This window comes from Theropithecus gelada, chromosome 3 (assembly GCF_003255815.1).
Source record: "Theropithecus gelada isolate Dixy chromosome 3, Tgel_1.0, whole genome shotgun sequence".
Classification (NCBI taxonomy): Eukaryota; Metazoa; Chordata; class Mammalia; order Primates; family Cercopithecidae; genus Theropithecus; species Theropithecus gelada.
The window spans coordinates 113,810,611-113,834,209 of record NC_037670.1 but is presented as its reverse complement, the minus strand read 5'-3'; positions in this window follow the sequence as shown (position 1 = coordinate 113,834,209).

Genomic DNA, 23,599 nt, shown 5'->3' with positions numbered 1-23,599 from the left:
AAAGGACTTTTACATTTTAAATAGCATTTCTCTTATTCCCTTATGGCCACAAAAAATGAGAGACTTGTCCTTTTGTTGTAACTAATTTCCCAGTGAAAGAGTCACTGTAGGGGTGAGAATAGCACAGCTCCGAAAGATCTGAAAAGAGAAGATTGATTTATCTTTTGACATTTTGTTTTTTTTTTTTTTTTTTTTTTTTTTTTTTTGAGACGGAGTCTCGCTGTGCTCCCAGGCTGGAGTGCAGTGGCGTGATCTTGGCTCACTGCAAGCTCCGCCTCCCGGGTTCACGCCATTCTCCCGCCTCAGCCTCCCAAGTAGCTGAGACTACAGGCGCCCGCCACCACGCCCGGCTAGTTTTTTGTGTTTTTAGTAGAGACGGGGTTTCACCATGTTAGCCAGGATAGTCTCGATCTCCTGACCTCGTGATCCACCCGCCTCGGCCTCCCAAAGTGCTGGGATTAGGGTTTCTTGTGTATTTGTTAAAAATTATATCATTTTAGTGGAATACGTTTTAACAAATGTCAACCTCAAGCATTTTCACATTTTTAAAAAACCAATTCCACATGTTAGCTGGTTCCTTATTCACACCTCCAGTCCCAATACAGCCTAAGGAGCATGTACTTAAGAGGGATTGGTCTCCACTGAACTTGTGTAAAAGAAAATTTAATGTCTCCCAGTGCTCCGATTAAAGATTTCTTTTTATTGCTTCACTACTTTATATCATGTGTTCTCTTCCTCTCACAAGGAATGTTACTCATTTCTATTTTTATCTTTCTTGTTCTACACTTATATTTTTACAGTATTTATTTCTTTAAAATGTCTTCTAAATTATATAGCGTTCTCTACCAATAGTCTTTAAATTTGCCACAATCGATAAACAATTTATTCTCCTAAATTTTTTGCAGAATGTGTCAATCTCAAAAGGGTTTTTATTTCATCCAAATGTGAAAATGAGATTTTACCTCTCGTCCATATGCATGGCGATGTCATTATTACTGGATCTCAAAAGATATCATTTATTTACAATATTTAAAAGCTACATTTTTTTTCACTTCTCTGTTCTACTTGTGTGTTTTCTATTTGGTTGTCTGTTGTTTGTATGCTAATTGCCACCTCTACAAAGAAATTATTTCAAAACTCTGGATCAGAGTCTAACATATGTTTCTTAGATTTTATAGGTTATCAGAATACACATAAAGAATGGTAGCCTCTCTTTGCTGATTTTTCTATGTAGTTCTAATTTGGCATAGCAGCAGGCAATAAAATATAGTGATTTTGAAATCAGAGATTCCTGGGTTCTAATTCTAGCTCTACCTCTTACATACTTTAATGACATTGAGAAAAGTGCTTGATTTCAGTGCATGCAGATAGCAAGCCTTACGGAGACATATCGCCCATTGACCTGCAGAGAGATTCACCTGATCTGGCAGACAAGTGTCCCATTTTTTCCTCACCACTCAGAAGCTGCACTCCAGGTTAACAGTAGAGAAAAACTATAAAGATATCCTCCCCTGATTAGAAGGAATTATTTTTACAGAAGAATATAAGAATAACCATATGCCATCATTAGAAGATCTAAGATCAACAGTGGCAAATACTTTATCAGTACTTTAAGAATCAATTTCTTAAAGAGGTGTACTTCATTTTCTATAATGAGCATGGACTTTAAGGTCACAGAGTTCTTGAAATCATAATTTTAAAATTTATTGGAATAGAAAAAAATTAAGGAAAGAGAGAGGGAAAGAAACAGGGAGAGATGAAGAAAAAAAGAAAGAAAATAAGAAAAAAAGAATGAGTTAAATGACATTAAATAAAGAGACCTAATATGAAAATCAGGTATTTAGAACAAACTAAACAATATTTTTAAAACACTTAAAACATCATAGCCAAAAATTCACATTGGACGATTAACTCATTATACTAACTAGCATAGTAAAGGCTCTGAAAAGTCCTGCTTTTGTCTAGGTTGTTTTAGCCTAAGGTTTCCAAAACTTCTTTATTTATGGAACCATATTTTTTTAGAACACCTCCAGACACTTTATTGAACTAGTTTTTTAAATAGAAAAATTGGAGACTGCTAATCTAGGCTAATCACTCAGTGTACCTAAAAACTCAGAGCCAAGTATTGAAACATCTGAATTACCACAGATTAATACAGTTGGGGCTTTATTGCCTGTCTCCATATATTGTGGCCCAAACAGATCCTATGCCATCGACTGGCTGTATTAGACATTTACACACTTTTGTTTACATGGTCCTTTCTCTATTAATCAAAATCCTGGTTATCCTCGGGACCCAGCTAAAATACCTTTCTCTGGGTAAAATTCATATAATATTTTCATTCTCTGGGATCCCACAATACTCTGGATTTTTACCTGTATTGCATTCTTTGACTCCTGGTATTCTCTTTTTAGAATTAGGTCATAATATACACACTACATAAATTAATATGGCTCTTACATCATATTGCCTTATATCATAGTTACATATAATTTGCCCTCAAAAGGAGGCTTCAAATCCTTTTGAATATTTAAATTTTCCATTAAATTCTACAGAATGGTTTACATAGAATAGACACTCAAATATACTTCCCATTTGAATGAAATGAAGACCAAGAATTGAGACATTATTTGATATTAGGAAAGAGGAAATTATGTTCATTTCTTATATTCCCTTCATTCCCCACTGAGACCCACATTTATGAAACAAGAAGATAAAACAACATGTTTTACCCTCTGACATGAAAATATCATGGAGAAAGATCCATTTGGAGTTTAATAATTTTTGAGAACTGGGTCATATGCATCTTATTACCACATAATTTGGGCATTTCAGTATAGCCAGAATGAAGATTGCAGCAGAGCTAATAAATGCATTCAAATAAAAGTAAAAAGTCAGTGTGCATGATTCAAATCCAAAATACATTCACAGCAAGTTTTATTGGTCTGTATCTCTCATGAGGAGAATTTCTTTTCCACTTGGTTTACTTGCATTGGCACAGTTTTAGGGAAACTAATCTATAGATAATCCTGTATTTTAAATAAAGCAATGATGGAATTCTACATTTCTCATTTATTACCTTTATTGTGTTACATTCCATTTCATAGGAAAAATATTTCCCAATAAATGGAGTTAAAACTTTGGTGAGATGGGATCTAACCAAAGAGCTCGTTAAACACCATAGTTTTCCTACAGACACATAAATGTCAGAAACTAATGTTCTTCTCATTTCTTGAAGAACATTGACATTTAACCCCTTTCCAATGCTGGCCACAATCCTAATCCTCAACAAGTTATCCAACTTGTGGGGATTACTTAATTTTCTTCTTGCAACTCCTAAAACTGTGGCTTCTACCTGATTTAGTCTAAATATTTACCAAATACAGTAGAATTAAGCTATATTTTACTATCTTGTAAGTGCCAATTTGGTACTTTAAACATAAGAAATATCATAAACCTCAAAATTCCTTATGTGTGAGATTTTATCTCTACTTCCTTAAATCTATACATAGAGTTCATTAACAAAGAATTTAAGAGTGAAGGCTAGTGTGTATCCATATTGCCATCCTTGGTGTCTTTTTTTCCATCGGCTTAGAGAAAATAATTTGAATGATGCATTATTGCTAATGGTAGTTAACATTTATCAGGCACTCTTGTAAGTTCTTTATGTGAATTAGTTCATTTAATCTTTGTAACAATCTCATCAGGCAGGTACTATTATTATCCCATTTCATAGAAAAGGAAATTAAGCCACATAAGGTTAGTTAACTTGTCCCAGATTAATGAGTGACAGGTATGGTATTTGAACCCAGGTTGCCTGACTTCAGTATCCACACTTTCAACTACGTCACTACATAACCTCTTTTGCAAGTCTGAACAAGAAAGTAAATTATCTAAAACGCTAGGCCAAAGATGACACAATTAGCATTGTGTTAAGCACCTTTCAAGCATGTCATTAGAAATATTTTTTTCAAAGGTGGCTTCTTCACTCACATGTCTAGATCTTTGGCCTCTCTCTTTACATGTCACTTCATCTTCTAGGGCCTGGGGCTGTCAGACTTCTTACGTGGTGGCTCAGGGCTCCAAGAACCATTGTTCCAAAAGAAGAAATTGGAAGATATCATTCTTTTTAGGCCTAAACCTGGAACTGGAAGATGCCATTGTTTTTAGGCCTAAACCTGGAACATCACCTCTGCTACATTCTGTTGGTGAAAGCAGTCACAGAGCTTGCCCAGGTCCAAGACAAAGGTTCATAGTTGCCCACCTCTTGATAGCAGGAGTGTCAAGAAATTCATGGCCATTTTTAATCTGCCATACCAAAATTAATGTATCTTAAGCACTCTTTCAAACATGTCTCTAGACATACAGTATATGTATATGTGTATATATTGTAAATTTTAAATAAATGGAATGGTATGACAAATGCTATCTTTGTAGACTCCTTCCTTTAGTTTGCTTTTCTTTTACTTGCCTCCTTTCTCTACTCTACTTTCTCCTCCCAAGCACATGCCTCCTTTCCCCAGCCAGAAAACCAATGTTAATCAGCAAGAGTGTATCCTTTCCTGTAGTCATATAGTCATGTTTAACACACACACATGTGCATACACATCCACACACACATGTTTATTAAGTCATTTAACAGTTGACAAAGACTCTTTCCTTGACCACTCTTTCCTTGACTAACCATCTTAGTCAGGTTTCTCTAAGCTGCCTTCTCAACTAGACTTTGGCCTTGGTCTTCAGTGTCCATCCTTGTCAGGCTTGCGTCATTCAGCTTTAGAAGAATCCTGTCAACTCATTTTAGCCAGAATCCCCTTTATCCTTGATGTTTCTTCTTAGTAAGTTCTATCTACCTAACAGAAAATACCTCTTAGTAATTTTCCTGCTTCTTGGCTATAAATCCCCACTTGTCCCTGCTGTATTTGGAATTGATTTCATTTCTATAGTAAAATCTCTTTTTTTTCTTGTAAATTTGTTTGAGTTCTTTGTAGGTTCTGGATATTAGCCCTTTGTCAGATGAGTAGATTGCAAAAATTTTCTCCCATTCTGTAGGTTGCCTGTTCACTCTGATGGTAGTTTCTTTTGCTGTGCAGAAGCTCTTTAGTTTAATGAGATCCCATTTGTCAATTTTGGCTTTTGCTGCCATTGCTTTTGGTGTTTTAGACATGAAGTCTTTGCCCATGCCTATGTCCTGAATGGTACTACCTAGGTTTTCCTCTAGGGTTTTTATGGTATTAGGTCTAACATTTAAGTCTCTAATCCATCTTGAATTAATTTTCATATAAGGAGTAAGGAAAGGATCCAGTTTCAGCTTTCTACTTATGGCTAGCCAATTTTCCCAGCACCATTTATTAACCCCATCAAAAAGTGGGCAAAGGATATGAACAGAGATTTCTCAAAAGAAGACATTCATACAGCCAACAGACACATGAAAAAATGCTCATCATCACTGGCCATCAGAGAAATGCAAATCAAAACCACAATGAGATACCATCTCACACCAGTTAGAATGGCAATCATTAAAAAGTCAGGAAACAACAGGTGCTGGAGAGGATGTGGAGAAATAGGAACACTTTTACTGTTGGTGGGATTGTAAACTAGTTCAACCATTATGGAAAACAGTATGGCGATTCCTCAAGGATCTAGAACTAGATGTACCATATGACCCAGCCATACCATTACTGGGTATATACCCAAAGGATTATAAATCATGCTGCTATAAAGACACATGCACACGTATGTTCATTGCGGCACTATTCACCATAGCAAAGACTTGGAATCAACCCAAATGTCCATCAGTGACAGACTGGATTAAGAAAATGTGGCACATATACACCATGGAATACTATGCAGCCATAAAAAAGGATGAGTTTGTGTCCTTTGTAGGGACATGGATGCAGCTGGAAACCATCATTCTTAGTAAACTATCACAAGAACAGAAAACCAAACACCACATGTTCTCACTCATAGGTGGGAACTGAACAATGAGATCACTTGGACTCGGGAAGGGGGACATCACACACCGGGGCCTATTATGGGGAGGCGGGAGGGGGGAGGGATTGCATTGGGAGTTATACCTGATGTAAACGACGAGTAGTTGGGTGCTGACGAGTTGATGGGTGCAGCACAGCAACATGGCACAAGTATACATATGTAACAAGCCTGCACGTTATGCACATGTACCCTAGAACTTAAAGTATAATAATAATAAAAAAAATCTCTTTTTTCCTACAGCAATAATTCCTGTATAAGATCTGTTTTTACCACTCTAACTACTGTCGAGCTCTATTTTTTTTTAACACAATACATTGGACATCCCTTTAAGTCGCTTGGAAAGGAGTTACATTATTTTTATCGGATGCATATCTATGCTGCTACTAACCTATCAAAATATATTCAAACATTTCCTCTAAAGATGAAAAGTTATTCCAATAAAATTATGAAAAGTCCCAAGGGTAAAAAGACACTGGATTAAACACATGTAATAACCCCTTTTTTTCCCTAAAGTCTTACTAAAATGATTTCACAGGGAATTTTTTGTAAGTCACAAACCCACAATGACAGAGAAAACAGAAGAGTGCACAGTAGCAACAAAATTGGGGAAATTAAAAAACAGATGGATGTTTTGCAAATCATCTATCAGACCTGAGGAAACTAAAACCTAAATCAGCATTGTGGAAAGCCAAGACAAACAAATTTACACTGCAAAAGCCCCCAAAAATCGGAATTGCAATATCAAACATACCTCTGGAAGAATAGGAAACTAGAGCAAAGACTGAAGGTCTAGTCGCTAGACTGGTTAGATTGGTTGAGGATCTATTTAAGAACCAGTTAGATCCTAAATCTCAACTCCACTCAGAACAGGCAGAAAACTGCCCTTCTCCAACCCTGGCAGGAGACTGAAGGTTTAGTCTCTAAAGAGGCTAACATAAAAGATGTGGCAGCTACTGCTACATGTTCACCAAAATCAGTTTCCTTTTCCTTCTGGTCACACAGCTAGACCACACTCGTCAGCCTCCCTTGTAATGAAGAATGACCATGTGACTGAATTCTAGCCATTAAGATGTGGATGAGAGTGATGTGTTTCATCAAAACTTCCTATAAGTAAACATCTTATTTTCCCCTTTTAGCCAATCAGATGCAAAGGATCCAGTATAAATTCTGATGCCACAAAACCGAAAGAACTTTGTTCCCTAAATAACTGTATAGAAGGCTGTCTGCTGAATATCACACTAGACTTTGGGTAAGCAAGGTATAAGCTTTGACTGTATTAAGCCATTATGATTTGAGAATTTATCACAACAGCTATTTCATATTTTAACTTACATAGAACCTATTACCCCGATATAGGAAGGTATTATAGTAAAACTGAACTAAAATATGCAGAGTTGAGATGGCATCTAAGTGAGCAAGCAAGACAGGCTGGAAGGCTGTAGATCCCTGTAATGCCAGGCAAAACATTTGATAAAACTGCCTCTGTGATAACTCGAAGACAGGCCACAGTTTACTGAGTCTATAGCCCTAGAGGTAGTGTTCAGAAAGTGTCAGAGAAATCACACATATTGGCTACTATTACGCTGCCTTCAGCAAAGTATGGCATGAAAGACAGGAGTTCAGGCAAGAATTTGCCTGTTTTTCAAGCAATAACAGAAGAGAATAGAAAAAGCTCAAAGTCCAAGGACTTTACAGGGTTTGAAAAATCTGACTTTTCTTTACCCAAATAGTAAGACAGATTTTTTTAACACTTTGAGGGACAAAGTCCAGTGAGCTTTTTCTGCTAAGTGACTCAGTTTTGCAACAGAAATCAGAAGAAAGATACCACCTTCCCAATAAGCCACAACTCAGAGGAGCCATGTTTAAGTAGAGAGATGTAAAAGTGAAGAAATAAACAGGGAAACCTTAATGATTACATCTAGGAAAAAATCTACGTGACTGGTGACCGGCACACAACTTTCTAAAATCAAATAGATCAAAAACTATCAAAATATTGGTGGAATTGCCAAAGAAATCATGAGGCTGGTTTGTAAAAGCCTGGCTTGGAAAAGCCTTAATATAACACTTCGGAAGGAAGGGACAATGAGCACCACATACACTGCCAAAAAAAGGCATCATTGTCAAAGTCTGTTTCTGATGTGAGCATAAAGGATAATAGGCAAGAAAGGACTTCCCAAAAGATCCAAGGGCCATGAAGAGTGATCAAAGCAGTGCCTTTCCAAAAGAAGAATCAGGGAAAACCAAGGAATCTCTTCCACCTCCAGGATAGGCAGGCTTTTGAATGCTTGTTTAACAGAATTTCAGAAGTCATAAGCCAGAGATTGCTGTCTCTCTCTCATCCTTTTCTTTTCCATATAGGAGTTTTCCTTGTCCCTGTACCATCATCACTGAAGGGGCAAGGAGAGCAGACAATTTTTCCTCCTGGTTCATATGTTAATAGTTCACAAGTAGACACATCCAGCCCTCATAGAGAAGACGGCATATCTCCCAGAAATCCACAAGTTGTAATGGGATGCAGTGACCAGATGGGTTATCCGCCTTTGGGATGGACCGGGGTAGTATGTTCTATGTGTGGAAAGAATGTGAGACAGATCCTAAGTGACCAGCAGGGCAAACAGTAGCAGAGACTGCTTTATGTTCATCAAAGTCCTTTTTTCTCCTCCTCCTGGGCACATGCTAGACTACATTTTCCCAACTTGCCTTACATTTGGGTCTGATTAAGTATAACTGTGTTTGCCCCATAGGGTATAAATGTAATGCTGTATACTGGTTCTAGACCTGGTCAATAAAAACCTTTCAGAGTGACTCTCCCTCTCTTTTCCTATCTGCTGGCCAGATTCGGAGATTTAGATGAGAATTCCAAGGCCCTCAGAAATGGCAGAGCCACAGGATAAAACTAATAATGAAAAGCCTAGGTACCTGTATGAACATGAAAGAATAAGGAAAATAGTGAAGAGAGAACCACCAACAAAGAATTAAGAACATTTTCTAGAACCAAAAGACCTAAACTCTGTCAAAGCAAAAGTTGTACCAGAGTCAGACAGAAAAAGAAGGCAATCAAGACTGTCCCAGTAGAGAAGAAAGGTCAAAACTAAGTCTGAGTTCACTGTCACTGAAACAAAGGGAGGGAGAAGTTTCAAGATCTGGGGTGGGTGATTTCAGACCACCAGTATATGCTAATTGGCTTCACCCAAAGAAAAAGTAAACTTTCTTGTACTCTATCTTCACGACAGGAAGTAGTTTTACAATTCTCCTCCCACGGAGAATGAGTGATAGGGGCCCCAGCTTCCTTGATGATTATAATACAGTTCAAAGGCTTGGCAGCCAAGTCCCTGAGAAAGAAAATCATGGGTTGTAAAACCATGAAGAGGCCCTTCAAAAGATTTACATCTCGAAGGCGCAGAGAAAGAATTTATAATTCCAAATTTTCTAAAGCAAATGCTCTCAGAAAAGAGAGGTCAGAAGAAGCTTGTAATCCAGAAGAAAACTGTCTAAAGTTTAGTCAAGAGGAGAATGTTAACACCCTCTTGGTCAGCCCCCAGATTGCAAATGCACAACAACTTCTTAGGAGACTAGATAAAAACAGGCCCACAAGAAGGCACACAATTGTGAAATTTCAGCATAGTGGGAGTAATTAAAGATCAAGTTTCTACAGAGAAAAAAACAGATAAAAAACAAAACATGAGAAATTTGGATGACTTTGGACCTCTCGAAGCAACACTGGAAGCTAGAAAGCAATGGCACAACGCCTGCAAAATTCTGAAGGAAAATAATATCCAACATAGAATTCTATCTGCAGCCAAACAATCTATCAAGTGTGAGGATAAAATAAAGATTTTCATACATGCAAAGTGTCAATTGTTTCTCATGCTCCATTTTTCAGAGTCCATCGAAGGGTGTGTTCAACCTCAACAAAGTTATTAACCAAGAAATAAGAAACCTTGGCATACAGGAAAGAGGAGATTAAACACAAGAAAAAGAGAAAAAGAACCTCCAGGTAGTGGCAAATGGAGACCTCAGGGAAACACCTGTGCATCACACACAGCAGGCAACCAATCCAGACAGGAGCCTAATAGGAAACATTTAGATTTCTCTAAAATGGAGAAATTAATAGAATACCTAAGGCATCAGAATATCTTGGGAGGAGATTGAGACAAGTTGATGCTAAGTTTTGAAGTGAATGAACGGTAAGTATATTTAAAATTGAGTAAGCAAGCAAACAACAACAAAAAAAATCATTATAAATCCTTAAGAAAATAAAAAGTATGAGAATGGAGCCGGGTGTGGTGGCTCACACCCGAAATCCCAGCACTTTGAGAGGCTGAGACAGGCGGATCACTTGAGGTCAGGGGTTCAAGACTAGCCTGGTGTCAGGTTCACGACTATGCCAAAGGTCGTGTTGAGGAGGGAGTGGGTGAATGAGCAGAAAGAACACTTGCGGGGCCATAGGCAGGTGAATGATTTTATTCAGCAGCAGCTCTCGTCAACAGTTTTCTTACACTAGCTCTCTACACTGTTCTCCTTTATTTTGCTTGCTTAGTCCGGCGGCCCACACACACAGCTGCGTGGCCTGCTCTCCCTTACCTTAAAGGTCAGCAGCTTAACTCTTTCTCTCTCCAGGCATGAGCAAGCCCAGCTGTGTCCCGGCTACCCCCATCTTTCTGCAAAGACGGACAGCTCTGGCTTTCTCTCGGCACCAGCTCCTGCACAGTGTCAACAGGGCAGTTATACCTTTTACAGACAATAGTGTCTTAGAGCCGAGTGATGGCCTTCTCTTTGTTATGTCTACATGGCTATGATAACAATACACCTGTGCTCTAGACTTGCTGAGTCATGCAGGATGTAAACATCCTACCTTGGCCTATCCTTGGCAAAAGTACAGCCATGTTCCTTACACCTGGCCAACATGGTCAAATCCGTCTCTCCTAAAAATACAAAAATTAGCTGGGCATAGTGGTGTGTGCCTGCAGTCCCAGCTACTTTGGAGCTGAGGCAGGAGAATCCCTTGAACCCCAGAGGTGGAGGTTGCAGTGAGCCGAGATCGCGCCACTGCACTCCAGCCTGCACAACAGAGTGAGACTCTGTCTCAAAAGAATAAAAAAAGAAAAAAAAAAAGAATGGAGAATGATCATAGTATGCTAAATACCTCATCTGTGAAGAGGGTGTCAGAGTTAAAATAATAATATAATAGTGAATAGTTATCTAACCAAAATGACATTGAGAGGGTGGGGGATAGGTACGTTGCATGTATGGTGGGGATAGGGAACAAAAGAGAGCTGAATTCTCATCTACCATAGTAGGATATCAATGTAAAATTCAACATAAAATAGGAATCTATCAGTTATTTGATTATTGCCTCTGAAAGAGGGAAAGCAGGGCAGAGGAGCCAACAAGAACTGCTAGTTTTTAAAGGGGAAAAAAGCCATATAAAACTATTTGACTATTAAACTGTGTTATACCTGATGTAAATGACGAGTTGAGGGGTGCTGATGAGTTGATGGGGGCAGCACACCAACATGGCACAAGTATACATATGTAACAAACCTGTACGTTATGCACATGTACCCTAGAACTTAAAGTATAATAATAATAATTAATAAATAAATTTTAAAAAAATAAAAAATAAAAAACTGTGTGCAAATATAGCTTCATTAAAATCATAACTAAATAGAGTAAAAGTAAGAGACAATTTTCCTTACCAGATATCAAAGTGTGCTATTAAGCCATTGCATTCAAATCAATTTGTCATTGCATGGCAAAGGACAAATAGTGAAACACAAAAAAAAAGCTAAATCCAAAGAGATTCCACTATATATGAGGATTTATTTCTGAAAAATGTGACATTGAAATTCTTTAGAAAGATAGACAGTAGAATGGTGGTTGCCAGAGCTGGGAAGGGAAGTGGGTGGGAGGATAAGGAGAAGTTGGTTAATGGGTAAAAAATCTAGTTAGATAGATAAGTTCTAGTGTTTGGTAGTACAATAGGGAAATTATAGTTAACAATAATTTATTGTATATTTCAAAATAACTAGAAGAGAAGAATTATAATGTTCTCGACACAAAGAAAAGATAAATGTTTGTGGTGATATCCCAATTACCCTGATGTAATTACTATATATTATATGGAAGTATCAAAATATCACATATACCTCCAAGTATATATAACTATTACATATCAAATTTTCAAAAAATAAAAATAAATAACTTCTGTAGGGAAAACAGATTGGAATAAGTGACCACCCATCTGGAGGAAAATAAAATTATAGCCGTATCTTCCACAATACAGAGAACTAAATTTGAGAAGCATTAAAGACAAATATTAAATTAAGCCACAAAAAACAACTTGAGAAAACATCTGGAAGACTATATATATACACACATATATATAACTTTAAATAATTCTTTGAAAAAAAAGTAGACCTACTTAACTTTATAGAAATAAATCATTATATGGCAAAAGATGCCCTAACAAAATCAGTAAATACCAAGTTGAGGCCAGGCACATTGACTCATGTGCTTTGGGAGGCTAGGGTGGGAGAGGGGGATCTCTTGAGCCCAGCAATTTAAAGCAGACTACAGTGAGCAATGATCACACCACTGCACGCCAGTTCGAGTGACAGAGCAAGACCCTGTCTCGAAGACAGCAAAGAAGAAGCAGCAGCAGAAGCAGAAGAAGAAGAAGGAGGAGGAATAGCAAGTTGAGTAAAAATATTTCTGACGTATATGTCAGATAAACCGTTAATCCCTCTAATATCAGAATTTCTCCAAATTGTTAACTAAATCACAAACCAATATGAACTTCAAGCAGGAATTGATAATTTACAGAAAGGCAACTCCAAATGGCCAATTAATCGATGAAGATATACTTGAACTTTCAGGTAGTCAGAGGAAAAACAAATTAAACTAGCTATATTATGAGATTACATATTCATCAGATTAGCAAATTCTTTGTTCAGTAAAGCCCACTATCAGTGGGGCTGCAGGAAAAGGCATTGCTAGACAAAATGTTAGATGTTAAAAGTATTTTTAAAAAGGGATCTGGACACAAGTAAGCAAGTATCCTCTACCTTCTTCCCTTTTCTTCCTGTCCTGTCCATCCATTGCCTGGTGAGCTCTGAGTTTTCCTTCTGAGAGGATGCAGAGCTCTTCATAATTATACCCAGATGTGACTGGGTCTCCAGGCCCAGCCAGTTAATTTACTAATGGATCAAAAGCTTGATCCTTCGAAGGGCTTAAAATTGGGTGATTAGAAGCATCTGGTACTCACCTCCTCCACAAAGAACAGAAATAGTAGATAATCACACTTTGAGTAAATCACCTAAGAGGGAATGCTACAAGGCAGCAGAGAATTGACAATTAACAACTGAGGCAAGGAAGGAGAGAGTACTGAGGCAGCCTGCTCAGACTGGATCAGCTAGGAGGCTGGAGAGGTTCCCCACTGTGAGGAGAGAGTAAGTGAGTGTGACCCCTAGCTGTCCACATTCCCATCAAGGGCTCCTGAAATCCTAGCCACAGGAAAGTCCCTTGACCCACCAGGCCCTGAGACTAACATAGGGAGCTGCTGGAGACCATGTGATGGCATTGCTTCAGGAAGGGAAGTCACACCAGGTTCCACACACTCCCCAAGTCCTAGGCAGCTACAGCAAGGCACTATTTTATAAAGCCAGTCCCCACCAGACTGCATCCTGCCCTGAGGCCCAATAGCCCCTGCATATCCACAACCCCGGCATCCCATTGACATCCCCTATCCACACCTGCTGCCACCAGAGCCAAAGCATAAACTGTTGGCAGCAACTGTGCAGCCCCCAGTAGCAGGGCCACCACACATTTAAAAGCACCCTGAAGAAAGGTCACCCCACCTATAGCCACCACCTGAGGCCAAAGCTATGTCACCAGCCACCTGTGTATGACTGCTGCCAGCGAAAACAACCCCACTCTCCCCAGCAGCAGGGCCATAGCACAGCCACTGCTACCCCTACCCAAGCATTCCACTGAGGACCTAGGGATCACCCTGTCCCTGCCCACCACAGCCAGTGCCTACACACACCACCAGAGGGCCTGAGGACAGGCCCACTCAGCCCAGCTTCATCCACGCCAGTACCTGAGCACTCCACCTGGGAACCCGAGGACAGACCCACCCAACCTGCCACTACCATCATGCTGGCACTTACCTGCACATACCACCTGTGGGCACTCACCTGCACACAGTACCAGCATGGACCATTTGGGAGTCAGAGGATTGGTGCACCACTATTACTGCCATAGCCCATACCATGCCTGCTGCCCAAGGGCCCAAGGACCCACCTACCTGCACAGCCCACTGCAGCCACTGCTGGCACCTGAGTAAGCCACCTGAAGGCCCAAGAGTCAGCCATCCTAGACCTGCTAACATCAGTGCCAGTTAATAACTCTACACTAACAAACTGGAAAATCTGGAGAAAATTGATAAATTCCTGGACAAATACAACCCTACAAGATTGGACCAGGAAGATATACAAAACCTGAGCAGACCAGTAATGAGTAATGAGATTGTATCAGTAATAAAAAGTCTCCCAACAACAAAAAAAAATCAGGACCAGATGGCTTCACTGACAAATTATACCAAATTTACAAATAAAAACTAACAACAATTATCCTCAAACTATTCCAAAAAAATTGAAGAGGATGGATTTCCCCCTAACTCACTCTATAAGGACAGCATTACTCTGTTACCAAAACCAGACAAGGACACAACAACAATAAAAAAGGAAAACTATAGACCAATATCCTTGATGAACATAGACACAAAAATCCTCAAAAAAATACTAGAAAACAAATCCAACAGTACATCAAAAAGATACTACACCATTATTAAGTGGAATTTATCCAGTGGATGCAAGGATGATTGAATATAGGAAAACCAACAAACATGATACATCACATCAACAGAATGAAAGACAAAAGCCGTATGATCATCTCAATAGATGCAAAAAAGGAATTTGATAAATTTCAACAGCCCCTTATGACAATAATTCTCAAGAAACTAGGCATAGAAGGAACAAAATTTAACATAATAAAGACCATTGTGATAAACCCACAGCTAACATTATCCTGAATAAGGAAAAATTCAGTCTTTCCTCTAAGAACTGGAACAAAGCAAAAATGCCTACTTTCACCACTCCTATTCAACATAGTACTGGTAGTCATATCCAGAGCAATCAGGCATGAGAAAGGAATAAAAGGCACCCAAATTGGAAAGAGGAAGGTCAAATTGTCCTTCTTTGCAGACAACATGATCTTAAATTTAGAAAAAACTAAAGACTTCACCAGAAAGTTTTTAGATCTGATACACAAATTTAGTAAAGTTTCAAGATACAAAATCAACATATAAAAATCAGTACCATCTCTGTACACCAATAATGAATTAGTTGAAAAAGACATCAAGAACGCAATCCCATTTACAATAGCTATTTTAAAAATAGTAGGAATAAACTTAACCAAGGAGGTAAAACAACCTCTACAAGGAAAAACACAAAACCCTGATGAAAGAAATTGAAGAGGACACAAATGGAAAGACATCCCATGCTCATGGATTGGAAGAATTAACATCATTAAAATGACCTCACTACCCAAAGCAATCTACAGATTCAATGCAATCTATATCAAAATGCCAATGTCATTTTTCACAGAAATAGAAAAATATATATATAATTCATATGGAACCCCCAAAAAATTTCAAATAGAGTAATCCTGAGCAAAAAGGATAAAGCTAGAAACATCACGGCACCTGACTTCAAAATATATTACTAGGCATAGTAATGAAAACAGCATGGTATCAGATAAAACCAGACAAATAGACCAGTTCAACAGCTTAGAGAATCCAGAAATAAATTCATATACTTACAGCCAACTGATTTTTGACAAAGGCACCAAGAACTTACATTGGAAAATAGTGTAATGATGTTAAGAAAATTAGATACTTATATGCAGAAGAATGAAACTGAACCCCTATCTTTCACCATATACCAAAAAACTCTATATATGTTATACAAAAATCTCTCACCAAATACAAAAATCAAGTCAAAAAATCACTACATACAAAAGTAGATTAAATACGTAAACATAAGACCCCAAACTATAAAACTATTAGAAGAAAATAAAAGGGATGCACTTTAGGACACTGATTTAGACAAAGACTTTTTGGGTAAGACCTCAAAGGCACAGGTAACAAAAATGAATATAGACAAATGGGACTATATTAAACTAAAAAGCTTCTGCACAGCAAAGGAAACAACCAATAGAGTTTGGAGAGACAATCTGTTGAATGTGAAAAAAATATTTGCAAACTATTCATCCAACTGAGGACTAATATTCAGAATAACAAGGAACTCAAACAACTCAGCAGTAACAAAATAATAATAATCCTATTAAAAAGTGAACAAAGGACATGAATAGACATTGCTCAAAGGAAGACATACAAATGGCCAACAGTTAAGTGTTGGCCCAGTGTCACTAGTCACTGGGGAAATATGTATCAAAACCACAATGAGATATCACCTTAACTCAGTTAGATGGCTATTACTAAGAGACAAAAAAAAAAAAAAAAAAAACAGATGTTGGCAAGGATGCAGAGAAAAAGGAACTCTTATACACTGTTGGTGGAAATGTAAATTGGTACAGTCACTATGGAAACCAGCATGGAGATCTCTCAAAAGCTATAAATATAAGTACAATACAATCCAGCAATCCCACTACTAGATATTTATCAAAAAGAAAAGAAATTGATATCTCACAAAGATATTTGCACTTCTATGTTTACTGCAGCACTATTCACAATAGGAAAGATATGGAAGCAACCTAAGTAGTCCATCAACAGATGAGTGGATAAAGTAAATGTGGCATATATACACAATGGAATACTATTCGGCCTTAAAAAAGAATGAAGTCATGTTATGTGCAGTAGTATGGATGGAATTACAAGTCATTATCTTAAGTGAAATAACACAGGGACAAAAAAGACAAATGTTGCATGTTCTCAGTCATACATAGGAGCTAAAAAAGCTGATCTTATAGAGGTAGAGATAGATACCGGAGGTCGGGAACGGTATGTGGGTGCAGAGGCAGGAGGATGAAGAGATGTTGTTTAGTGGGTACAAACATATAGATCGATAAAGGAATCAGTTCTGATATTTGATAGCTGAGTAGGGTGAATATAGTTAACAACAATGTATACTTCAAAATAGCTAGAAGAGAGGGCTTGAAATGTTCCCAACACATAGATATGATTAAATACTCACGGTAATAGATATCCTAAATACCCTGAGTTGATCATTACACATTCTGTGCATGAAACAAAATTTCAGATATACTCCATAAATATGTACAAATATTATGTATCAATAAAAAGTTAAATTAAATTTTTAAAAAGCAATCTGGCATTATCAATTAAACTTAAAATTCATACAACCACAGACTCAGCAATCTCTTGCTTGGATATCTATCACATAGTGATAAAAAACACAAATGAGTATGGATATTGGTACAAGAATGTTTATTGCAGCATTATTTGAGGTGACAAAAATTGGCAACCTAGAGGGTTTTTTAATGGTGCCACTGATGAAAATAGCTGCTTCAATAGGTTAAATCACAGAAACGGAATCAACACACTCAGCTCCATTTAAACACTGTCCTTGATTTATCAAGAAAATTAGTATTTTCCTCCTTCTTCCTTCTTTACAACCTGTCTCTTGATTTTATCTATCCCAAACACTTTCAAATTTCTGAGCCCCATGTCAGCAAAATACCTGGTACTCACAGAGACAGTCACAAAGCTTTTCATCAGAAGAAATTACTTTATTTTTGTTTTCCACACTCACCATTGTTCTCTGTGGATGTATTGCTTCCCATTAGATCACACCTCCTTTACTAATATTCTGCTTTCAGAGATCAGCAAATTGAGTGACAATTATATGGCAAAAAGCAGCAACATCTAGTATAATCCCAGATACATAAAACAATATTATCTAACTGTCTACCTTTCTCTGGAATGGCATATCAAATTATCAACAGGTAAACTCCAGTTGGTTGGTGAAATCACCACTAATTATTTTTGTTTCTGTTCACGTTTTATTCAACTAACATATACTTTCATAACTGGAAGTCCCAATAAAAATAATTTTTAAAGTATTATCACAGTTCCAATTTTCTTCTTTACTTATGTTGATGGGTGTATATGAGAGTGGGAGGAAAGGTATAATCTTTTTAAAAACATATTTATTTGAATAGTGGAATGAATAACATAAAGAATTAATAATATAAAACATACAAAGTAATGAAACAGGAACGATAGAGCTACTTTACACATAGGATTACAAATGAAATTTTTAAATGTAATATTTGAAGAAAGATTCCTTCCATTTTTGCAGCCTCTAAAACCTGAGAAACCATTCAATGGATTACTCTTCACTTGCCTTTGTCCAATAGCCATGCATATAAAAGACAGATGCTAATACACCTACATAAGTAAGATTTTTCTCTAAAGAAGGCTCTGAAAGCGTAACTCCATCGAAAATATGTTAGCCCATAAAATCAAGCGACTGCCATTTTTATTTGGGAGCTTACTAAGAAATAAATCTCTATAAGGTTATATCATAAGTAAAAATAATAGAAAGAATCTTGAAGAGATGACACACAAAAGAAGCCATATTTCTTTCATAATGGGGAAAATCACATTATGTGTAGCCTTTCTAAGAAGAGATGTATTGAATGCACCATGAACTTGAGGATACTATGTCAAGGAGAACTAAGACTCCATGTAAGTTGTCCTTTTGATTTAAAGTTATAATTCTGTGCCCTCCCTCAGTCCCATGTGGCATTATGTTTCAGCAACTCAGTGCTCTAAAGGGCGTTCATACAATAGAAACAAAAATTATCTCAGTCTAATGATAGCAAATGTCCTGATTAACATAACACAATGTAAACAGTGGTAAAACAAAACCAGAATCAAAGTCAGGAGACTTGAATTCTATACCTGAAACTGTCACTGGCTGATCTTGAATAAGTCCCAGAACTTGTTTTCTCTCCTAAAACATGGTTAAATTAGGTGATCACTAAGTCTCCAGCAATAAATGTTATGGCTTTGCAGTTGGTTATAATTAGGACTGAGGAACTAATGAACAGTTATTTCAGCCTAGTTGGATATAACTAAGGGCCTCCTCTCCTATTCTCTTCAGTCCCTTAGTACACATGGTCTTCTTTCATTCTTCATTGCCCTTTCCTTTCTCCTTCTGCCAGTTCTTTCATTCAGTGCTACCATCCATTATTCTCCAATAATAATAATGGCATTCATTGAACACCTTCTACATGCCAGACTCTATGCAGAGCATTTTATATTTATTTTCTCATTTAATCTTGACAACCACCTTATGAAATAGATTACATTGCTTTCTCATTTTACATATCATAGGCCTCAGATTTAGAAAGACAGTTTTTCCTTCACTCTACCTATGACTTCTAAACTAAGTATATACAATAGAGCAATCATTCCAACACCTTGAATGAATGAAGTCCTTGGCCATGGTGACAGGAATAAAAGGATCAAATAAGTAATCTTCTCACAATGTCTCAGATCACTGCTGCTGTTCATGATTCTTGAGCCAATCACTGAAATAATGTCCAAGATTTAAGTGGGGCTGTTAAAGCTGTTTGGAGAAGAGAATGATTTCTCTAACTGCCTTTCTACAATCACCTGCATAGGTCGTAAGGTGTTTCAGTGATAGAGTTTGGCTGTGATATGTCTACTTTGATCAAGGACAAGATTTCATCACTCACAAAAAAAATAAAAACTAATAATTAACAGGTCAGGAGCTAGAGACAAACATTTTTGTCAGTCACTTTCTTCTCTTTCTAATCAATTGATTATTATTGCTCTTATAATTGCCTATTAACTGTTCTTGCAAATATTTTAAACTCACAAAGATGTGAAAGTTAAGGAAACTATGATATGCATTATATTGTGGTTATAAAGAGTAAAAAGGCTTTTTATCCTTGAGATTATTTATCTTCCCTAAGCTTCAATTTCCTCATTAGTAAAATGATGAAAGTACCTAGTTTTAAGGATTTTTATAAGGATTAAATAACATAATGTATGTGACACGCTTGAAATGGTAAGCATTTAATCAATATTACACACAGATGTAGATATATAGAAAATGAATGATTATTATATAAAGATACAAACATATATACAATAAGTAAACAGATGTTAGAGATAGATAATAGATGATAGATAGATAATAGATAGATAGATAGATAGATAGATAGATAGATAGATAGATACACACACACACAGAGAAAGAGAGCGAGAGAGATGGAAGTGAGCCTAAACATACATAGCTTAATGCTTTCTCTAAACTTCATGAAAACTATTTAGACCACAGAATATGCTCAAATAGCATAACACCAACCCAACCATGCAAAATATCATCCTTTCTTTTTCTACTAAGTTTGAGAAAGTCTGGTGGTAAAACCACACAAGGAGACAGCAGCAGCACCAGAGGCCCTTGATGGCATTTGTTTTTAATGCAAAAGGCTCTGGAGCCACCTTGCGGCCACATAACACAGCAGGCCCCACCACATCAAGCTCTATGGGAAGTAGAAGTCTTCGCTTTCCAAAGCCCCTTTGTGATACTAGTAAGATGAGTTGTTTCCTTGACTGGTAATTAGAAGAAGAACCCTGTTCCCCTCAAATGGAAATGGTGCATACAGCTCGCTCTGTTGCCCACAAATCTGTCTCTGTAGTTTTGACTGCATTAACCCAACCAACCATTTTCCCTGTGAAGCTTGCAGTGGGTTCTTAAGGATTCTGCAGTAGCCAGTCCCTAGGAGAGACAGGCATGTTATACAACTGACTAGAATATGATGAGAAAAGAGTTATAATAGAGACGTGTACAAATGAAGTAGGCAGAGACGATGGCTTTGGGGAAGCTAACCAGAATTTTCAAAGCAGAACTGAAGAGAGGCCTAGAGCAAAAGCTGAGTGGGAGAATTCAATTCGATAAATGTTTTTGAGCTCCAGCTGCTATGAGTTAAGCTCTCTGCTAAGGAGTAGAGATCTGAAGATGGCTAACACCTTAAGGAGCTCATATCCTTAAGTGCTTCCTTCCAGAAACACTAAAGAATCTTCTTTCAGGAAGCACTAAAGAAACACGACCAGTACCCTGTGTTAGAAATTCCCTGGTTATCCCACACATGCAGTAGGTCTAGGGGAGGAATGCTACTAAATGTATAAAGTAAGTTCCTGGACATAAAAATATTTCTAGGCCAAAGGAATACTGAATCCTTATACATCATTTCTGGTTTGAGAGGGAAAACAAAACCATTCTTTTTCTTCTTTCCAGTGAAAAATCTTTCACTTTTCTGGGGCCAAGTTCAAATCGTCATATCTTCCATAATCAGATAAATTCCAAATCACTGCACTGTCACTTATATGAATTTTAAGTACCTTAGCTCTTATCTTATTACCCACCACTTCCTTCTCAGTGATTATGAAATTTTCCCAGCAAACTCAATTATTTGCATAGCTTGTCTCTTCATTTCACCCAAATAAATGTGTAAGGCAGAGAACAAGTCCTCAATGTTTGCAGTTCCAAAGTCCATACCCTCCATCCCCTTCAACTGGTCTTGACTACCATCAGTCATGAGCTCACTTACTAACCTTCACCTCTCCCCACAAAGTTGTGAACGTTTCAACTCATATTTATCTTCTTTCTTCTAATTCCTGAGAAAGAGGCGTCTCTGCTTCTGTTGAAAGATAATCTTTCCACTATTTTCTGGATTATTCTCTCTTTTTCATGTATCTTCAATCTCTTTTTTATGTTGTTCTCTTTCTCTCTGTCTATAGGAAGAATCTAATGTCTCTTACCCTCAAAAGACCATTCTCCAGCCGCTTCCCCAGCTCTCTCCTTTTTTTTTTATGCAACCTTATTGGAAGCTACAGTCATTGTCTTCACTCTTTCTTTCCCCAGTTCTTTCTTGATGCACTGCTATCTGGTTTCCACCCTCAAAGACTGTTCTCATACAGTTAGCAGAGTCCTCTGAAATGATGAGTCCAGCAGACTCTTTTTTTATGTCCTATCTTATTTTTGCCTTTTTATAGCTCTTGAAACTGTGGACCACTTGTTTCTCCTTGGAATTCTCCCCGAGGTACCCTTCACTCAATAATTATTTATCAACTACTCACTACATACCATACTTCATATTAAGCCTGAGGAGCCAAATGGAAGGTAGTCATTCCTGTCCCTCTTAGTTTTCATTCTAACAGAGAAGGCTGAGTACAAGGTAAGTAGGGTGCAGAAGAAAAATTATCTCAGTCTCCTGATTCTTTTACTGAACGTTTCCACATTCCCCTTTTCCCTACAACAAAGATCTCTCTAACTTTTGGTCACACCCTCTATCCATGTATGCATTCCCAATATATTTATAGCTAGATACATATACACACACATGTATTCTCTCTCTTTCTCTCTCTTTTCTCTTTCTCTCTCATTAGCTAATACCCCATGATAAGACTACTTGTCATTAACATTAACTATGCTGTATATAAATCCACATTTCAGATAGTTTTCTGGATGGCTTCCAGAAAATTACTTTGTAATGAAGCTGATAAAGAGATTAAACTTGGATAAGAAAAATGCCAACTCCGCCACCTTTTGTTTGCTTATGTTTTCATTATGGATACTTATCTTCAAACTGAAATTTCTTTGCAGAAGTCTTTTAAGTAACTGTTTAAGTTGGACTTATCTAACAGGATTTAGCACAATATCGTGTATATACAATGCACTTAATAAATTTTTATGAATAGATTGAATATGCATGAGGGCTTAGGTATTTTCTGTGCTAAGAAAAGATAAAACCTGCTTTGGGTGGCCAAAAGGACAGAAATCCAAGGTCCTGTGAGAAACTGGAAAAGCTGCTCTGGCATGGTTCTAGATTGCTGCACACAGATGTCTCACTCTTGGGAATATAATCACCCTGATTAGTCAGAAATGCACAGAAATGGGTAGGCACCACCTAGAGCAGAATAGATGCCAAAAGAAGATGATTATTATGGGTAATTGGATTAAAATAAGAGAAAACAATTATATAATAGATTTGTCTTCTTAATGCCCCTAGTATTGGTTTTCAATTGTGGCACCTGCTTATTTCTCTATAAATAAAAAGAAGAACAGATTTTATGATAGTGTTTTAGTATGTTTTCACACTGCTGATAAAGATATACCTGAGACTGGGTATTTTATTTTTAAAAAAGAGATTTAGTGGACTCACAGTACCATATGGCTGGGGAGGCCTCACAATCATGGCAGAAGTCAAAAGGCACATCTTACATGGCAGCAGAGAAGAGAGAAAGAGGACCAAGCAACAGGGATTTCCTGTTATAAAACCATCAGATCTCATGAGACTTATTCACTACCGTGAGAACAGCATGCCCCCATGATTCAATTATCTCTCACCAGGTCCCTCCCACAAAATGTGAGAATTATGGGAGCTACAATTCAAGATGAGATTCGGGTAGGGACACAGAACCAAACCATATCATTCTGCCCCGGCCCCTCCCAAATCTCATGTC